This window comes from Hyperolius riggenbachi, chromosome 10, assembly GCF_040937935.1.
Source record: "Hyperolius riggenbachi isolate aHypRig1 chromosome 10, aHypRig1.pri, whole genome shotgun sequence".
Classification (NCBI taxonomy): Eukaryota; Metazoa; Chordata; class Amphibia; order Anura; family Hyperoliidae; genus Hyperolius; species Hyperolius riggenbachi.
This window is the reverse complement of record NC_090655.1, coordinates 147,187,334-147,205,878: the sequence shown is the minus strand read 5'-3', so window position 1 is coordinate 147,205,878 and position 18,545 is coordinate 147,187,334. Positions and strand designations below refer to the sequence as shown.

General features: G+C 43.1%; 1 long non-coding RNA gene across 1 annotated transcript; it reads right to left on the bottom strand.

Annotated features, from left to right (window-relative positions):
• Positions 1-335: 335 nt before the first annotated feature.
• LOC137536440 (uncharacterized) lies at positions 336-10,224 on the bottom strand. Its single transcript, XR_011024561.1, has 3 exons — positions 10,108-10,224; positions 7,544-7,711; positions 336-549 (listed from the first exon to the last, which is right to left on the bottom strand). It is a non-coding gene; the product is annotated as an uncharacterized lncRNA (long non-coding RNA).
• Positions 10,225-18,545: the final 8,321 nt, after the last annotated feature.

The window sequence follows — 18,545 nt, the reverse complement described above, 5'->3', positions numbered from 1 at the left end:
TAGCAATTCCTCCATTGCCGGACACCATCTACTCCACCAGTTTGCCGGAAAAATCCCGGCAATTTGAAAGGAAGGGAGGGGCTTCTCTAATAAATGTAAAATATTATATATGTGTCATCATGCAGCTGAAAAAAGGCTGCTATTTATTATTATAATTTAGAAAATAGATTTTATTTCTGAAATCTTGTATTTTTAATTTGGGTCCACTTTAACTCGGTGTCGGGAAACAGGCACCAGACTCTTTTTCTGCACTGTGACAGGAAAAGCAGGCAGTTACTATCAGCACCATGGGGCACTGAACAACCTCTCAGCTCAGAAAGATAAGGACGGATAAATGAATTAAGACAACATATTTATTAAGCAATTTGACAGATGGAAAGGAGCTTTTAGATGTATTTCCCAGTGATATAAATAAGTTAACAGACATAAGAGAATGAATAAACTTTTAAAGCGATTTCAGCAGTAATGAGGTTCCATTGTGGGGAAGCATTTTCCATTTCATTCACTTCTTCACTCCATAGAATCCCTGGCCTTGCTGCTGGCATGGATCTAAAGAAGAAATTAACATTTTATTTTTGTTTATATTTACACAAGTCTAAATTGGTAGCAGGAAAAAAGGGCGCTTGTGACTAGTGGATGAAAAGGGAGCCACCATAGACTCTAATGCAATTACCATTAATACGGCAAGAAAAAGCAGAGAAGAGGGTGCCCGATAAATATCGTTAACAACATTAGAAGATTAAAGTTTTTGAAGTGTGTTATAGTTTTTGTCATATTTTGTTTGTATGTACAGATTTTACTTTATAAAATATATTATTGTTTCTATGTATAAAAGGGTGTACTGATCTCCCAATACCAACACACTTTTGTTTACCTGGACACAGTTTAAGCGATTTTCGCGTCACTGTATTAATGGGTGGCTTCAAATCGGGAAACATGAGACTAACACAAGAAACTAAGTTTATACATTGGTTCAAAACTGTAGAAGATGGTTTAAACAAGGACTCTAACTTCTTGTGCTGGTACGATGGGTTTTAAATGCCACAATTCTTTTAATTTTCATTTTTCAATCTTTTTATTCATTTTTGTGCCATATGCTGTGTAAGATGGAATTCACTGTCACTATTCATTTTATTTGCTTTCAGGTGCTGGCTTTAAATGCCACAATTCTCTTAAGATTAGAATTAATGGTGCATGTAACCAGGCCAGTCACCATTTGAATTCGGAATTTACGATGTCTCCCCATCACCAGAGTCTGCTTTATGTCATGTTGAGGATTCTATTGATCTTATCAGTTTAGATAGGATGCCTGGGAAAGCCTCCTCAGTAACAGTTAAGGCATCTAATTACATTTATATTTGCTAAAGAATGTTTCTCCTCTGTATGTCAGTGTATATAAGCTGTGTTTTTCAGTTTTGGTCAGGAACCAGTCCGATGAAGGCTTTTTATAAGTCGAAAGCTCACTGTTTATCCATCTCTAAGTTAGCCAATAAATGGTATCATCCTGATTCAAAACTTCTGCAGGAATGGTTGGGGTTAGGCACAACCAGGGGGTGGTTAGCTTTAGGCACCACCCAGGGGCAATTAGGGTTAGGCAACACCGGGGAGTGGTTAGGCATAGGCACCACCGGGGGGGGGGTTAGGGTTAAGCACCACCAGAGGAGTGGTTAGTTTTAGGCACCACCAGGGGAGGGTTCTGCGTGAGAGTAGGGTTGGGTTGAGATGTATTGTTGAATTATGTTTTAATGTTAATATATTTTCGTTATCAACCCCCGTCTGTTTTAAAACTGTATTTATTGTTAACCAATTTTGTTAACAATGTTTATCGTTATTGAGATTTTATTATCCACCGGCGTGGTTTCATTATCCAGCTAGGCCTTTTTTTTCCTGGTGCCCTTTTTACATGCACATGTGAAAATCTGTTCCTGCTGAATATTGTAAATGTTTAACATTCAATGGAGTTCTCAAATAAAAAAACAAACAAAAAATGTTGTTGTTGTTGTACATTTATGTTAACAATTAAAATGTTTCTACCTAAATGGGAAAGTCTACAGTATGTTCTAAGATGGCAGCCTCAATATTTATCTAACTCCAGGTTCCCTTAAGGCTACTTTCCCACCAAGACGTTGCGTTTTAGGGGACGTTATGGTCGCCTAACGTGTTGTTGTTGAAGTTGGACGTCAGATTGAGCTGTGTTATGCAGCTCTCAAAGCAGCCGCTCCAGGTTAGTGATAGGAAGTCCGGATCTTTTTAAGGATTCGGATCATTTGAATCGGATCATTGAAAAGATCCGGATCTTTGAACCAAATAATTTGAATCATTTTACTAGGGAAGCAGACTTGGTGAAATGACTAGCAGGACAGGACTTTCCCTGCACTGTACATTCTGTATGTATACAGACATCCACTGTGAACCGAGTCTTTCATTGTGATGATCCGGATGATTCGATTCACAAAAAAGATCCCGATCAAGTGATCCGGACAACCCTACAGTCCTACCACGAGTCTCTGCAGTGCAGTGAATATTAATTAGCCATGTGGCTGGCCATGGAGGAGGAGGGGAGACCTCCTCCTCCAACATTACTGAGTATGTGCAAGCAGTCTAATGCTGCTTAGCCCAGTATAACGTACAGCATGCAGCACTTTTTTTAAACGTGCTGCGTTACTATGTAACGCAACGTGTGCACTGTGAACAGCACAATTGATTTTACAGTGCTGTGAGTTAGGCTGTGTTACTGGCTGCTGTACCGTGGGACTTTAACGTCCCACTGCGAAACCAGCCTTAAAAGACTACTTGAAATACATGCAAGTAGAGGAATCATAACTAGGGATGATCAATGAGGTACACATTTTTTTGAGTTCATACAAATTTATGTACATTTTTATGCAAATATATGCAGCCTGAAAATGGAACTATAAATTTAAACCTGAGAGGGACTTTATTGGTCCATTTTCAAGCTGCATATATTTGCATAAAAATGTACATAAAATTGCAGAAATTCAGAAATATTTGCATCGCATTGATCACTCCTAATCATAACTAGTACATTTGTCACAATAAATCATTCTTTTATTTCTACCGTTGGGAAGGCAGCCATTCTTCTTTTCTTCTGGAGTTTGTGGTTATATATTTTTCTTGGTGATATACTCATACATATATCTATGCTTTTCTGTGTATGCATAGCTTATCTAATACTGATTAGAAGACAAATTGACAATTAACCTTTGAGGCAGAATGCCAATTGATGCCAATGCAGTTTTCCCTGGTGGATGTTTCTGTGCTGCTTTTTAGTTATGAAACATATTGTTTATTGGCAAAAACAAATGCTACTGGCATATACAGCATGTGCAAATAATATATGCAGACTTCTGGACAGCAGTGATTGAAATCTATACCGTTTGGAGGCTGTTATTCCTGCCAGGGCGTAGATTTCACCTCACTGCCACCACGCGATCGCGCCACTCTCTGCCCACCACAGCTCACTTGCCCTCCAGTCGGTATAAAAGTAGAGCTCCTTGGGCCGGTCAGGAGCTGATTTAATTGGCTCCTGATCCTATTATCATTGTGAGCAAATCCTATTGGCTTACATTGATCACAGGGTCAATGAGACAGCAGAGTGGGTGGGCTGAGGCGACAGGGGCGTGGCATGAACGGTGGTAGCGGAGATTCAGTGTGGCCATTCGTCAGTATGCAGCGGTTTTTAATGCCAGCGGTCTCTAGTCCTACAAATCCACTGACAAATTATGCTTTTATATATAAGCTCACTGGTGTGAGTTGCGCTTCACTGACAGGCTCTCTCCAGCACTTCCTGAGACTATCCTTAGGTAAGTACACCACCTTTATTTATTTCAACCTTAGGCCTGGAACCCACTAGCAGTACATTACTAAGCCGTTACTAAACGCTTATGATTTGAAAAGCTCTTGCTAATGTAATGGTATGGGTGTGATCCCACTGTAATTTTATAAGGGAAAAAAAACATAGCATTGCATTAGCAAGAACTTTTCAGTTCACTAGCACTTAGAAAAGGCTGCTAGTGGGTTTGAATTCTAAGGGAGTAGAAAGAGACTTGCTTGGCTACACACCCTTTCTTATGGAAGTTAGAGCTGTCACGAACACAAATTTTGGGTTTGCAGACTCCAAACTCGAATTTCCGTAAAAGTTTGAGTTTGGGCAAACCGCCATAGACTTCAATGGGCAGACACGGTTTAAAACCTACAGGGACTCTATCTGTACACAAAAGTGATGGAAACATTGTTTTAAGGGGTCCAACATCTGGACTGTGGCATGCCGAAGGGGGATCCATGTCAAAAGTCCCATCAAAAATGACGTAGTTGATGCAGAGTCGTGTTTTAATTGCTAAAGGGCAGAAATCACTGTACATTCCTACATTTGTGGAATAAAGTGCTTTAAAACATCCATTGTGTGTACACATGGATCAGATAGTGTGAGGGTTATGCTTGCTTTAGACTGACAGACCAAACTGAGTGTCGCACACACAGAGATATGCAATAGTACTATCAGAATACAGCGGTAAACAAACACTTGAGTGGTACTGTGCCTGCTATTTAATGTGGCAAACAGTAGCAATAGTGTGCATTGCACACAGCCCTGGGTGTCAGTGTAGGCTCTGGAGCGTCGAACATAAAGATATGCAATAGTACTATCAGAAAGCAGTGGAAAACAAACACTGGAGTGGCACTGTGTCTGCTAGTAATGTGGCAAACCATAGCAGTAGTGTGCTGTGCACACAGCTCTGGATGCCAGTGGGCTTTGGAGTGTCACACACAAAAAACAAAAACAAAAAAAGAACAATGTAGTAGACCCCAAAAGGACTATTTGTGGTGCTTTCACAGCAAGTCAGTCAGAGAGGAACAAGAAAACAGGCCTAGCTAACTTTCCCTATCTGCTGTAGCAATGCTCTGTTCCTTCCTCTCACTACAGCAGCCAGAGACTAAATCCAAAAAGTGCTGATGCAACTGCATTTTTAAAGGGGGGTGGGGGCTCCAGGAGGGGGTGCTAGCTAATTACCTGCCATATGGCTGGTGGCTGTGAGGTAAGGGGTCAAAGTTTAGCTCAATGATGATGTTTAGAAGGCGAGTCGAACACACCATGTGTCCGCTCCGCTGTCCGACGCAAGCACGAACAGCTGATCTTCACCAGGAACTGTCCACCAGTGAACTGTTCAGGACATCTCTAATGGCAGTAAGGGGGTATAAATAATGGCACTTGTGCCATTTCTAACTTCCATAGGCCACAGCTGAAGAAAAGATGAGTGTCAGCTTGGTTATGCTTCCTCCTAGCAGGGAATACACCACTACAAGAGACAAGGAGGGATCAGTCAGCTGCACAAGTCTTGTGATCCCATGACTTAACCTATTTTAGTTCCTGGACGTAGAAACTACGTCCAGGAACCATGCGCGCTACCATGGCCGATCGTGCGCGTGCACGCGCGCTCCCGGCCCGCGGTTCATTAGCCAGGCAATCAGTGTATCGGGCTATGGTGCCCGATCACTTATTCCTCTCCCCCGCTGAAAAAGCGACAGCTTCTCTCGGAAGCTTCGCTTTTTCTGGCTGTAATGTACCCCATACGTCGCTCTAAGCGTGTGTTACGCTTAGAGTGAAATCATGTAAACAAACTCATGGCCGCCATCTTGTGGCCAAAAAGTAAAACTACAACAAAAAGTAAAAAAAATAAAATTCAAACACACATTTACATTATAAATCACATGTTTACATCCCACCCTCCCAAAACTACCCAAATAAAATGTTTAATATAAAAAAAAAACATGTATATAAAAAAAAAACATGTAAATATTTACATAAGGGTCTAAACTTTTTAAATATCAATGTAAAGATGAAATACTTCTATATTTTTTTATTTTAAACTTGTAAATAGTGATAGATGCAAAACGGAAAAAACGCACCTTTATTTCCAAATAAAATATTGTCGCCATACATTGTGAAAGGGACATAATTTTAATGGTGTAATAACCGGGACATATGGGCAAATACAATACGTGAGTTTTAATTATGGAGGCATGTATTATTTTAAAACTATAATGGCTGAAAACTGAGAAATAATGTTTTTTTTTCCGTTTTTTTCTTATTCTTCCTGTTAAAATACATTTACAGTAAAGTGGCTCTTAGCAAAATGTACCCCCCAAAGAAAGCCTAATTGGTGGCAGAAAAAAACAAGATATAGATCAGTTCATTGTGATAAGTAGTGATAAAGTTAAAGGCTAATGAATGGGAGGTGAACATTTCTCAAGTGAAAACGACGGAACGCGAATGGGTTAATATTCAATGTAATAGTTAGTTTAACCAGTTCGCATTCAGTCGTTTTTCGCTTCATGCATCCGAACAATGTTCACCTCCCATTCATTAGCCTATAACTTTATTACTACTTATCACAATGAACTGATCTATATCTTGTTTTTTCCGCCACCAATTAGGCTTTCTTTGGGGGGTACATTTTACTAAGAGCCACTTTACTGTAAATGCATTTTAAAAGGAAGAATAAGAAAAAAACGGAAACAAATCATTATTTCTCACTTTTCGGCAATTATAGTTTTAAAATAATACATGCCTCCATAATTAAAACCCACGTATTGTATATGCCCATTTGTCCCGGGTATTACACCATTTAAATTATGTCCCTATCACAATGTATGGCGACAATATTTTATTTGGAAATAAAAGTGCATTTTTTCCGTTTTGCATTCATCACTATTTACAAGCTTATAATAAAAAAAAAAAAAAAAAGAAATATTTCATCTTTACATATATATTTAAAAAGTTTAGACCCTTAGGTAAATATTTGTGTTTTTTTTTTTTTATTGTAATGTTTTTTTGTTTTTTTTAATTAAACATTTTATGTGGGTATTTTTGGGAGGGTGGGATTGAAATTGTATTTTTTTTTGTAAATATGTGTATTTTTATTTATATTTAACATTTAGATGTAGTTTACTTTTTGGCCACAAGATGGCAGCCATGAGTTGTTTACAGTGACGTCACTCTAAGCGTACCACGTACGCTTAGAGCGACATAGGAAGCAGAAAAAGCGTAGCTTCCGAGAGAAGCTGTCGCTTTTTCTGCGGGGGAGAGGAATCAGTGATCGGGCACCGTTGCCCGATTCACTGATTCACTGGCTAACAAACCGCCGGCCGGGAGCGCGCGTGCACGCGCGCGATGGGCCGCGTGGACGCGCAGGAGCGCACATGGCTTCCTGGACGTGAGTTTCACGTCCAGGAATGTCAAATAGTTAAGTACTTTTTTTCTAGTACTTTTTTCATCACATCACTCTTCTGTATATACTGCAGGGGGTTGAGGAGAGCAGAGGCGTGTATATATTATATATATATATATATATATATATATATATATATATATATATATATATATATATATATATATATATATATATATAATTAAAAAAATATATATATGCAGAGTAATTTTACATCTGGTGCACCACTGCATTTACTATTGGTGGCAATCAGTTTTATATGATTTTAGATGTGTGCAAGCAGTTCAGTTACATACCTTGGCATTTGACTGGTGCGCATGGGTCCTTACATTGGACTGGTGCACACGGGTCCTGGCATTGGACTGGTGCACAGGGGTCCTGGCACTGGACCGGTGCGCATGGGTCCTGGCATTTGACTGGGGGTGGGCAGCACTGGGGTGCTTCCTGGCAGACAGGTGCACATGCTAAAAAGTTAGATAGGAAAACATGTTATGTCTGTTATGCCTGCTATGCCACGTAACATGACAAGAATAATGCATATTTCACATTTCCAATTGCTTATCAGTTTAGAACAGGAATAATCACAGTTTTGCATAATTTATACAATCAGGGATGCTCACCATATGCAATCACGAGTAATCACGAGTGATTACTCATGATTCAAATGAGGTTTAATTGGTGCAGGTGTGCGGCAGGGATAGAAGGGGTTATTTACCCATAATTTAGTCTGCCCCAAAGAGCTTGCAAGCGTCCTAATGGTCGTGTTGCAAGCCTCACGCCGGCGCACATCCTCCTTCTGGCTTGAAGGAGGAAGTGCGCCGGTGTAAGGCTTGCAACGCGACCATTAGGACTCTTGCAAGCTATTTGGAACGCAGGGTGGATGGCGGAATTACGGTTAATAACCCCTTCTATCCCGGCCGCACATCTGCACCAATTGAACCTCATTTGAATCACGAGTAATCACTCGTGATTACTCGTGATTGCATCCAGTGAGCATCCCTGTATACAATATTTCCATTGATAACAATACATACTGCCTTCATTGTATGGCATTCACAAGTCTTTTACTCTTCTTACACCTTGTGAAAATTGACGATAGTAGCTACTGGCATTGCCAGCACAGGTCATATTGAAATGTGAACTTCTATCATGCATTGTCCATGTGTAAGGATAGAGGGGCCTGGCATGCTCTGGTCCAGGGGGATGCAAAGAGTTGGAGACAACTGAATAGAAACTGAACAAATCATGCACTGTTAGCACAAGTCTGGCTCAGTTACTCTGTAGGGTAGGTGAGGTCTGAGAATTTCTTCATTTTGTTGCATCTCAATGAACTCAACTTTACAAAGTTTTATAAGTTAATTTATATGCAGGTCCGGAATTACCATAAGGCACTGTAAGCATATGCCTACAGGCGCCTGATGATGGAAAGGTGCTTCACTCCTTTCTTCTGGTGCCTCCCTCCCTTCTTCCCTATGCAGAGTCCAGATGAGAGTGTACAAGAGAGAGGACTCACTCTGCTCTTAGTATTCCACTGACAAGATCTTCCTTCAGTCAGGGGCACCACTAGTTAATACTGAGGTTCCTCTAGCTACCTAATACTTGGGGGCATCTCTAGCTACTTAATATTAAGGGTACTTCCGACTACCTAATACTAAGGGGCACCTGTAGCTGACAGGCAAGGGAAGTAAGTGAGAAGAGGAGTAAGGGTGAAGTGACAGCTGGGCCAGCCAGCACACTAGTGGTGAGCTTCAGTGGGGGTTGTAGGTTCACGGAAGGCAAAGTCTAAGGTGCCAGCCCAGGAGATCTGTGCCTATAGGCTCCTGTGACGTAAATCCAGATCTGTCTGTATGTTATGTGATTTGAGTCCTATTGGAGAAAAGCACTTTACAAATGTTGTAGTGTACAGAAAAGAAGAAGTTTATATGCCTGATAAAAATCTTTGTAAGAACATTCTTAAAAAACTATATGCATTTATATAATAAGTGATAAAATAGACTTGCATACTTCCATTTTATTGTTTTATTTTTGATTTTCTGGTTCATAGACTTTCCAATGAAGGTTTTAGATTTTTGATTTGTGTACAAGAAATTTGTGCCCTGCATTCATCTCAGTGTATATGTGAGTAAATATTGGCTTCCTGAAACAGTTTTGCTTCAATTTTTCAGTATTGATCAGTATTCAGTATTGATTTGAAACAGAAAGGAAGACTGGTTGCTGAATGCAAGAACCCTGCATTGCAAATGCACTCTTTCCCAAGAAGAGCTATAGTAACTATACTATACTAGGTTCATACAAGGCCAACATCCACTAATCTTAGCAACAATGCTACATGACATGGGTGCTGGCCAGTCTGCAGTCATATTCCATTCAAAGATTAACATTTGCTATTTCAAAGTAAAGAAAGGTAACATTGAAGACCGATACATATAGGTATTATAAGATGGCAACCTGTATAATATGATATGGACACAAGCTCACTCCAAGTATTATGTGATCTTCCAGAATACCACTATCCCCATTATATCTGCAAGGCTCATATACTTCTAAGCCACCTCTTATAATTAAAAAAAATGGTGGATCTGTCACAAGGCATCCTTCCAAAAATATATAATTTAAAATTGTGTTAAATGAAAAGCCTGCATTACATATTTTGTTTACACGCACCAAACTTGCATTTCAGATTTTACTATTCCCCCTTACATGTCAGATGGTATTTCCCACTCAAAATGACCTACTTTCCTCTTCCCTGCTAGCATTCTTGCTATATGGATTGTTCAGCATTGTCTTCTGAAACAGTTGTTAAATATATCTTATAGTAATACACATAATAAAATAAAGTTCAGTTTAAGTAGAGACTTACGGTTGCATTTTCCACCCTTAGTTGCCATGTTTTTTTCTGCTGTAGATATCTGGAGCAAAAGATAAAGTTATATAGCAGCTCTGTACAAGAATGTATCTTATATAGAAAGATTATTCAGGCTCTTATATACCTGTGCAATACATCATATTCACACATTAACCAATAGCATTCTTAATTGTTATTAATGGTAATTAAAATTCTATCTTTGGCATATCTGTAGGGCAAGGCATACTCTGATAAGGTTTGCAATACTAATTATTTCCTTAAATTTTTTATTCGTCTGGTATGCATAAACATAAATGACTCCAACATAATAAAAAAAAAACTCTCATGGTTTCGCTGACTATTATTTTTAATGCCTGGTCAATGTGACTAAAGACTTTCAGCTTAATAAAAACAGCTAACAATCTGTTTTGCATCCCTTATTGTCTCTTTGCCCATTCTTTCTTTGAATGCTTGGGCATTTAGTGTTATAAAATTATAGAGGAGCATATATTATTCTATGGTCTACTTGTATAATCGAATAAAGAGAAAATGGATTTCTTTCCTTCTTTTAAAACTTTTATTTGTACTTTAAGATTATTAAAAAAATATATATTTTTTTTTACATTCATAATATCTAATTATAATTAGGGATGCTCATTCGGATTCCGCAGAAATGCAATTTCCGAAATTCCGATTGGAAATTGCATTTCCGCATCGGAATGCGGAAATCGGTAATGCAAATGCCGTAGGCGGATTTCCGCTGGAAATCGCGAAAATTTCCGCCGGAAACCGCGGAAATTCCACCCGACTTTAACATCGATTTTCTCAAAAACTATAAGGTCTTTTTGAAAACTTTTTTGCATCTTGTTCACAAGATTCAGTTTGATAAACCCTGAAAATTTGGTGTTTCTAGGACTAAAGGGGGCTTTGCTATTAACCGCTAAAGTCGGCGGATTTTTACTGTAATGTAAAATGCAGAAAACCTGCATCTGCCTATTTTCTGCATTTTACATTACAGTAAAAATCCGCCGACTTTAGCGGTTAATAGCAAAGCCCCCGTAAGTCGTAGAACCACCAAATTTTATTAAACAGAATCTTCTGAACAAGATGCAAAAAAAAAGTTTTCAAAAAGACCTTATAGTTTGAGAAAATCTATGTTAAAAGTTGGGCGGAATTTCCGCGATTTCCGGCGGAAATTCCGCATGCATTGGAATGCGGAAATTGGTAGCGGAAAGCGGAATCGGTAATTGGTACATGACGGAATGCGGATTTACCGCGGAATCGGAAATTGTCATTCCGACCATCCCTAATTATAATGTTGAACATAGTACAAATACAGAATATTAGCTTTTTGCATAAAAAAAATCTTTATCATGTACTGATATGACATGTGACATGATTGATGAGACAATACAGTGCCAAACACATTAATAACCGGGCTGGTTTCCTTTTTTCTTTTACTGCCTGAAAAAATTACTGTATTTTCCGCCATATAAAATGCACTTTTCTTCCCCAAAAGAATGGGGAGAAAAAGTCCCTGCGTCTTATACGTTGAATGCAGGGAATCCCCGACCTATGAACGGCGGCTGATATGAATGTCTCTGTCTTCTCCGTTTGTGTGTGTCCTTGCTCTGGCCCGCCCCCTAACCCGTGTTTCCGTCCCTGTGTATGTTAAGGGTCCCTGCTTCTGTCCCCTGTGGCCACTCTGTCCCGCCCCCTAGCCTGTGTCTCCGCTCTCCATGTATGGTAAGTGTAGAGGCACCCAGCATGTCTTACCTAATCCATACGGCCTGGGTATCGCCAACCTTCTCTCTTCTGCACTTCTCCCCTTTGCAATCAGTGCTTGTGCTGATGACATCATCAGCCCATGATCTGTCATTATAAACACACCTTTTCAGCACTGCCTTACCTCAATTTATCCTCCCTTTAGCACACTCAGTGGCCCACTGTCAGTGTTCTCTGGGGGTCTGCCTCACAGCTGATCGACTTGCAGCAGGCGTGGGACGCCACTATCAGCTGATTTCACCACTGTAAGCCCCTGAGAGGTCTTTGACATAGTATCCCATGCACATCGGAAGATCTATGCATAAAGCTTGGACCAGACTCAGCCACACCATACAGCCTTGATTCCCAGGCTGCCAAAGTGGGACATGGCTTACAAAGCTGCCTTGACAGAATTCCTAAAAGGGAAACGCCTGTCCAGTTAAAGTTTCCCTTTCTGACAATTGGTCTCAGAGAATGCTTCTTTCCTTTGTGATTATAAATTTTTTCCTGGCAGAGAAAAACTTTAGTCAGTAGTTCATTTGTTGTAACTCTGGGACTCTTGAGTAGGGATGGCACTGATATGGAGAACTCATGGAGAAGCATGTGATCAGTTTGATCAGCTGATAGATTTCTAAGGTCCTGATTTGCTGTGATGACTTCCTGGTTTAACACATAATCAGGACAAGCAAATCAGAACCTTATAAATCTTTAAAAAAAAAAAATAATAATAAACTTAAAATGTGCATGTGTATATATTTTCTCCCCTTTGCCACGAAGCCCCTAAAATATCCTGGTGCAGCCAATTACCTTCAAAAGTTACATAATTACTGAAATGAAGTCCACCAGTGTGGAATCTAAGTGTCACACGATCTGTCAGTATAAACCAGGGGCGTAACTAAGAGCCCCCGGGCCCTCCTGCAGAAATTGTGAGCGGGCCCCTGTCCCCTCCGGGGCCCCCCTCCCCCCAGGGCCTGCTCATGGCTGTTTTGGGGGGCTGGAGGGGTCGCGCTCAGGGTCTGACCCCTCCAGCCCCCCAAATCTGCCCCGAGCGGGCCCCAGGGGGGGCCCGGGCCCTTCCGCGGGCGCATGGGCTGCATCCCCTATTGTTACGCGCATGGTATAAACACATCTTTTCAGAAATGGTCCAGAGGCATCGACACTACTAAGCAGGAGGCATCACACACATTAAAGACCAAGGAGCTCTCCAAACAAGTCAGGGACAAAGTTGTTGTGAAGTACAAGTCAGGGTTGGGTTATAAAAACATATTCAGACCTTTTTTGAATATACTCCAAAGCACCATCAATTCCATCATCTTCAGATGGAAAGAACATCACAACAAATCTGCCAAGAGAGGGCCACCCACCAAAACTCAAAGACTGGGCAAGGAGGGTATTAATCAGACAGGCAGCATAGAGACCAAAGGTAACCCTGCAGGAGTTGCAGAGTTCCACACCAGAGACTGAAGTATCTATCCATAGGACTATAACAAACCATGCACTTCATAGAGCTGGTCTTTATGGAAGAGTGGATAGAAAAAAAAGCTATTGCTTATCTTTAAAATTAAGGCACGTTTTGAGTGTGCCAAAAGGTATGTGGGCAGCACCCCTAATGTTTGAAGGTAGATGCTCTGGTCAGATGAGACTAAAATTTAACCTTTTGGCCTCCAAGGAAAATGCTATGTCCGGCGCAAACCCAACACATCCCATCATCACAAAAACACATTGCTACAGTGAAACATGGTGGCGGCAGCATCATGCTATAGGAATGTTTTTAAGTAGCAGGAACTGATAAACTGGTCTGCATCAAGGAAAGCTGGGTGTTGCTAAATACAGGGATATTCTTGAGCAAAACCTGTGTCAGTCTGCCAGTGATTAGAGATGGCCCGAACGGTTCGCCGGCGAATGGTTCCCGGCGAACTTCTGGGGTTCGTGATCGCGGAGAACCGCAAACTTTTCTGGAAGTTCGGTTCGCCCCCAAAGTGTACCATTAGGGTCAACTTTGACCCTTTACATCACAGTCAGCAGGCACATTGTAGCCAATCAGGCTACATTCCCTCCTGGAGCCACCCCCCCACCCCCGGCACCGCCAGCCATTTTACTCACTTATGTGCCTGCAGTAAATAGAGAAGGGACAGCTGCTGCTGCTGCTGCTGCTGCTGCAGACTCTCTCATAGGGAAAGATTAGTTAGGCTCTTGTAGGCTTGTTAGCTTGCTTCTTGCTGATTCTTATTGCTAAAATAGCACCCCACAACAGCTCTTTTGAGAGCTAATCTTGTTCTTGTGATCTATTTTTTTTCTGTGTGTCCCACTGACACGTGTGTTGCATAGGCAGCCTACTACCTCATCACTGCATATACCTACCTGTTGTGTTCAGTGCACCCACCTACCTACGTGAGTGCATGCAGTGTGATATACCACTCCATGCATACCTGTTTACTGCACCTGTGTGACTGCACATTGTATTAGTCAAATCAGTGCACACCTTTCACTTCATCCCCCCGACATGTACACAACGGACAAAACAGGTAGTGGCAGAGGTAGAGGCAGACCCAGAGGAAGGCCACCCGGCAGGTCTGTGTGAGGTCGTGTTTATGTGATTTTGTGAGGCCCTGGCCCAAAGTACAGTGCTCAGAAGAAGGCACGTCCCATCAACTCCCAAGATTGTCAGGACGTGGTTGACTATTTAACACAGAACACCTCATCTTCCGCAGCCACCGGTGCTACCACCAGCACCACATCCGTTGCATTTGACACTTCGCAGGAGTTTATTAGTGGGGAATTAACTGATTCACAGCCATTATTGTTACAACCAGATGAAGGCGCTAAGCAAGTCACACCACTTCATATGTCTGAGTTAGGCGGCGACACTATGGACGTAACGTGTGAAGATGATGAAGTACCTGCTGTTGGTGCAGTTTATGAGGTGTCTGAGGCAAGCGAAGCTGGGCAGGATGATTATGATGATGACGATGATACGGATCCCACGTATGTTCCCAATAGAGGAGATGAACAGGGGGACAGTTCAGAGGGTGAGTCAGAGAGGAGTAGGTGGAGACGAGTTGCTGAAAAAAGCAGGGGGAGCTCGTCGTCAGACTGGTGGCAGTGTCCGGCGCCATGTATTGCCACCTATGGACAGCCAGCCAACATGCCCTTCAACATCAGCTTCTGATGCCACCATAGTGCCATCACTCCAGGGGGGCTCAGCGGTTTGGACATTTTTTAATGTGTGTGCCTCAGATCAGAGCAATGCCATCTGTTCTCTCTGCCTCCAAAAATTGAGCCATGGAAAGGCCAAGTGGTGTCATCTCTGGCACACAGCGTTGGGTCAAGGGTCCACCTGACCATGGATGCCTGGTCTGCCAAGCACGGTCAGGGCAGGTACATTACTTACACAGCCCATTGTGTCAACCTGGTGACCGATGGCAAGCACGGAGTACGTGGCTGTGCAGCGGACCAACTTGTGACACCTCTACGCCTTGCAGGCAGGCCTACTGCCACCTCCTCTCCTCCTGCTACATCCTCTTCGCTGTCGTCATCTCCTGCTCCTCCTTGGCTGAGTGGCAGTTCAACTCTACTGGTGCTGCGATCTCCTCTCCAGCTACACAGCCCCATATCCCCAGGGCCTGTGCTGCATGCCAGGTACGACGGTGTCAAGCCATCTTAGACCTGTCTTGCCTCAAAGTGGAGCGTCACACTGAACCAGCTCTCCTGGCTGCTCTTAACAAACAGGTGGATCAGTGGCTGACCCCGCACCAGCTAACCAGCCCATATTGCATGATCATGTATTTTGTACAATTTGCATGTATAACTTTGTTCTATGTTGTATAACTTTGTTATGTCTGTCATCCTTGTATCAATGTATATATTTATTGTCCAGCGCTGCGTAATATGTTGGTGCTTTATAAATACAATAAATAATAATAATAGCTGGAGATCGGCAGCGTGGTGTGTGACAACGGCAGCAATCTCCTTTCCGTTTTGAATTTGGGAAAGCTGCCACTTGTACCCTGCATGGCACATCTGCTTAATCTAGTCATTCAAAGATTTGTGTCAAAGTACCCAGGCTTAGAGGACGTCCTGAAGCAGGCCAGGAAGTTGTGTGGGTATTTCAGGCGGTCTTACACGGCCATGGCACGCTTTGCAGACATTAAGCGGAGAAGCAAATTGCCGGTGAGACGCTTGATATGTGATAGCCCGACTAGCTGGAATCCGACCCTGGTCATGTTCTCTCACCTGCTAGAACAGGAGAAAGCCGTCACCCAGTACCTGTACAATTACAGTAAAAGGACACAATCTGGGGAGATGGGAATATTGTGGCCCAACAACTGGACACTGATGCGAAATGCATGCAGGCTCATGCGGCCGTTTGAGGAGGTGACCAACCTGGTGAGTCGCAGTGAAGGCACCATCAGCGACTTGATCCCGTACGCTTACTTCCTGGAGCATGCCATGCGTAGAGTGGTAGATCAAGCTGTGGAGGAGCGTAAAGAGGAACAGTTAAAGCAGGAACAGTTGTGGGAGCAATTTTCATCAGAATCAGATGTTTCCTCAACACCTGTGGCAGCACAGAGGGGAGGAGGAGGAGGAAGAGTCGTGTGGGGAAGAGGAGTCAGACTCTGATGATGAGGAAGGTGTTTCTTTGGAGAAGGAGGAGGCAGAGGCGGCGGCAGAAGAACAACCACAGCAGGCGTTGCAGGGGGCTTGTGCTGCTCGATGTTCCCGTGGTATTGTTCGTGGCTTAGGACTTACCTGATGTCACAGAGGAAGAGCAAAAAGAGCTGAGGAAGAGCAAGAGGACTGATGAAGAGCAAGAGGAGATGCATAGTATGTCTGCATCCAACTTTGTGCAGATGGCGTCTTTCATGCTGTCCAGCCTGTTGAGGGACCCCCGTATAAAAAAAACTCAAGGGGAATGAGCTGTACTAGGTGGCCACACTACTAGACCCTCGGTATAGGCCAACTCACTAGAAGGCAGAAAGGATGCAGAACATGCAGAACAAGCTGGCAACTATGCCTTACAATGCGTTTAAGGGTGATGTCACAGCACAACGCAATAAAGGTACCATTGCCAGCAATCCTTCTCCCATGTCCACGCAGGCAAGGACAGGACGCTCCAGCGATCTCATGGTGCCGGACATGCAGACATTATTTAGTCAAGCGCCTCGCCTTGGCCCTTCCGGATCCACCCTCCACCAATGCCTGGACCGGCAGGTAGCCGACTACCTGGCCTTAAGTGTGGATGTAGACACTGTGAGCAGCGATGAACCCTTGGACTACTGGGTGCGCAGGCTTGACCTGTGGCCAGAGCTGTCCCAATTTGCCATCCAACTACTGTCTTGCCCTGCCTGTCAGAAAGGACCTTCAGCGCAACTGGAGGCATTGTCACTGAAAAGAGAAGTCACCTAAGTCACAAAAGTGATCAGTACCTCACCTTTATCAAAATGAATGAGGCATGGATCCCAGAGGGCTACTGCCCGCCCGAAGACTAAGTCAGTCCCCACCCACAGCATCTCTGCCTGCACGCCGTGTGACTGGCTGCCTGCCCCAAGACTAAGTCGCTCCCCACACAGCACCTCTGCCCGCAGGCCACTTGACTGCCTTCTCCGCCATCACCAACAGGGTCCAGGACTCCAGGCGGATTCCTGCATTTTTGCTAGCAGCGGCCGCTATAATAATTTTTCTGGTGTTGGTACATGATTGCCTAATTTTTCTGGCTGCACTGCGGCTGCAACAACAAAACAAAAGGCATGTACATGTGCTCATTCCACTTCATGATCATTACCTTGCTGCGGTGAAGGGGCTTGCGTATCACAATGAAGCAATGACCACCGGCTATATGAGTGTCTCGGGGGGTGGCACACCACAGATAATAAGGTTGTTGCTTCATTGTGGACAGACCAAATTTGATCAGCTGGACAGTCACTGTTCTGTCATTCAGCTACCTCAGCCCGGCACCCATATGGGCTGGAAAGCCACCATCACCTGCACTCCCCTCATGGTGCGCACCAGTCCAGCACGGCCGTCACTACACAAACAGCTGTTTGCAGTCACTGCATACCTTTCACTGCATCTTTGACTGCACATTGTATTACACCTGCCAGTCAGTGCATACCTTTCACTTGAATGGATAGCAGACTTGCCCTCCATAACAGATTCTCGTTAAAGGATTTAAAGTTGATTCATCTCATATTCAGCAGGGCCTCGAAAGTGCTCCTGTATTGTTATTTTTGGTCACTACCTCGGGATGTGCATGCCAAGCCTGTTGCCTTCCTTGGATGTGTGGTGGTAGCCGTTTCTCAGGCTCCAACTCCAGACCGCAATCGAATCCTGATTCCCTGGCTATTACCCGTGGTCACAATGCCAGACTTGCCCTCCATAACAGATTCTCGTTAAAGGATTTAAAGTTGATTCATCTCATATACAGCAGGGCCTCGAAAGTCCTCCTGTATTGTTATTTTTGGTCACTACCTCGGGACGTGCATGCCATTGCTGCTGCCTTCCTTGGATGTGTGGTTGCCGTTCCTGCTCCTTTGCCCACAGTGTGCCTGCTGCCTTCCTTGGATGTGTGGTGGTGGTAGCCGATTCTTAGGCTCCCACTCTGGACCGGAATCGAACCAGGATTCCCCTGCCATTACCTGTGGTCACTCGCAATGGCAGACTTGCCCTCCTTAAAAGATTCTCGATGCAGG